Below are 2,505 nucleotides of genomic sequence, written 5' to 3'. Positions count from 1 at the left end.
AATGGAGAGCGTGATGGAGGAATCGGTCTGAGATAAAGGGAGTTAGGGTGATACCGGGGGAATAAGGGTGCTTTGAAGGAGCGGGAGCGCTTCGATGAATTCGTATGTGATAAGGGGATTTGGAGAGGTCTTTGGAGAAATCGGGGCGCTAGGAGGTAACGGGGATGCTTTGGGGGAAGCGGAAATGCAGTGGGGAAAATTAGAATGTTAAACGCATGCATCATTCAGAAGTTATCGGCAGAGCTCCTATTTAATGTGCCAGGCACGACTAGATCTGAGGTATATTTACAGTGGTGAGCGGGACAGACCGTAACTCTAGGGGGGGTTGGGGTTTGACTATAGAGGAGTTAGGTTATTATAGGAAAAGGAGGATATTGTCCCCCATGACAGAAACGGGCAACTGAGAAGAACTTGAGCTTTAAGGAGAAGTCGGAGGTTTTACAAGGGAATTGGGGCATTCTATAAGTTAATTCTGGCACTACTTTAGAAGACCAACCAAGTGCCTCTGGCAAGCCCTGAGGATTCCTTGGTGAGCAAAGTCAACATCATGGGTGAGGATGCCAGATTTAGGGGGAAAGCAACCAGTTAAATTCGAATTTCACGACGCATACTATTTTACTTATTCGTTGTTTATCTGAAATTCAAATTCGATTAGGCATCCTGTATTTTTACCTGGGAAGCCCAATTTGGCGGAATTGGGGTGTTGGGAAAGAATGGCTTATTATAGGGGTCATGGGATGTTATAGAGTCATTGGCTTGTAGGAAGCAGAGCTGGGGATGATCCGGAAAAGTGGGAGTGTTGACGCCATACTAAGATCATCACTTACTGTGCGCCTGGGGCTATGCTAAGTGCTTTTGTTTCGAAAAGCTTTTTATTCTGGAAAATTTCGAGCCTATTCGATAGTAGAGTAGAAGGTATCACGAGCTACTTCACCATCTCTGCTTATATAAAAAGCACCATATTGAAGCATCGCCACACCCCAATATGGTAGCGATCGCTGTTATCGCCCCACTTTCCAGATGAGGACACTGAGGTTAAATAACTTGACCAAAATCACACACCAGAAGTGGTTTGACGCGGACCCTGCAGTCAGGCCCTGGAGTCTGCCATGTAGCACGTGAGTTCCCTTTGGGAAATTTAGAGTAGGGAGTAGGACGTGATGGGAGCGACAAGTGGGTCGCACAGAGTAAAAGGAAAAAAAGAGAATCAGGCTGTTTGGAGGTTGTGCAGTTGTTACGGGGTTTTTTTTATAAAGGTGAGTGGAGCCTGCAAGGAGCACTGGGTTGTTCGGGGAGAACTGGGGAGTTATAGGAGGAGTTCGGTATTTTGAGGTGTCGTGGGAAGTTTTCTAGGTGTGTTGTCCAATACAGTACCAGCGAGCCACATGTGGCTAAATTAGTTAAAATTAAATACAATTAAAAATTCAGTTCCTCGGTTGCACTCACATCATTTCAGGTATTCGGTGGCCCCTCTGTGTCGGATGGTGGAGACCGAGAGCATTTCCATCACCTGTCCGTCCACGCTGATGGAGAGGATGAACTGGGATGTCACAGCAAGCATGGAATGTCCTGGTTCCTAACTGGTCCCGCAGCATCTCATCACTTGACCTCACTTGCAGTGGGCTCCACCCTGTTCCCCAAAAAGGACCAGCTCGATCCAAGTCTCCGCCGAGCCGTTCTCTCCGCCTGCAATGCCCATCCAGCCCTTTGCACGCCCGGCTTTAAATGTCACGTCACCTCCAGGGAGAGGATTCCCTCGACTGCCATATTTAAAATTGCCGCCATCCGCTTTCCACCACCATGGTCCCGTCCCCCTGTGTTATTTCTTTCAGAAAACTGACCAGTATCTAAAATGATCTTGTTCCTTGATCATTTACCTTTCAACTCTTCCCCACTAGAGGGAGACCTTGCCCTCCTCACCGCGGAAAATCACGGAGCACAGCAGTGCACCGGGCACGGAGGAGACACTGTGTGAATGACCCTGATTAAATGAATAGGGGCTCTTCAGAGTAAAAGCAATATTACGGGGGCGGGGGGGAGGTGGGGGTGTTAGAGAGTCATAGGGGAGCTGGGGGGACATCGAGGAATCGATACCAGGAATTTGGGTGATAAAGAAGGAATTGGGGCACAAAGAGATAAGGAGGGACATTGGAAAATAAATGAGGGGGTGGTATTTGCAGGATTTGCTATTTGCAGGATTATTAAACTCCCAGTGCCTCTGTTTCCTCATCTATAAAATAATAGTATCATCTGATAAATTTGAGAGTTAACCGAGGTAGCACATGAGTGTGTTTAGAAGACTACCTATCATCATCAAAATAATCTGGTATCAACTTGAATTTGATGGTCAAGACATCGACCAATGTCGGGTGTATGAAAATCAGATCTATGGGCTTTTCCAGGCGAGACCGAGTTAAGAAGGCGTACATACATAACGTGAAGAGCAATGAGTTCCCCATGAGCCCAACACACAAATTTGAGCAATGGAGAAAAACCCCCAAATGG

General features: G+C 47.0%; 1 long non-coding RNA gene across 1 annotated transcript in view; it reads left to right on the top strand.

The window, feature by feature from the left end:
- The first annotated feature begins 929 nt into the window (after positions 1 to 929).
- Positions 930 to 2,505, top strand: part of LOC111730736 — a 3,956-nt gene continuing 2,380 nt past the window's right edge. The window contains exons 1-2 of the long non-coding RNA XR_002776803.1: positions 930 to 1,118; positions 1,457 to 2,275. This is a non-coding gene — a long non-coding RNA (uncharacterized LOC111730736). The remainder of the gene's footprint in view (positions 1,119 to 1,456; positions 2,276 to 2,505) is intronic.

Source organism: Pteropus vampyrus, unplaced genomic scaffold (genome assembly GCF_000151845.1).
Source record: "Pteropus vampyrus isolate Shadow unplaced genomic scaffold, Pvam_2.0 Scaffold333, whole genome shotgun sequence".
Lineage (NCBI taxonomy): Eukaryota > Metazoa > Chordata > Mammalia > Chiroptera > Pteropodidae > Pteropus > Pteropus vampyrus.
This window is presented reverse-complemented; position numbering and strand designations above follow the sequence as displayed.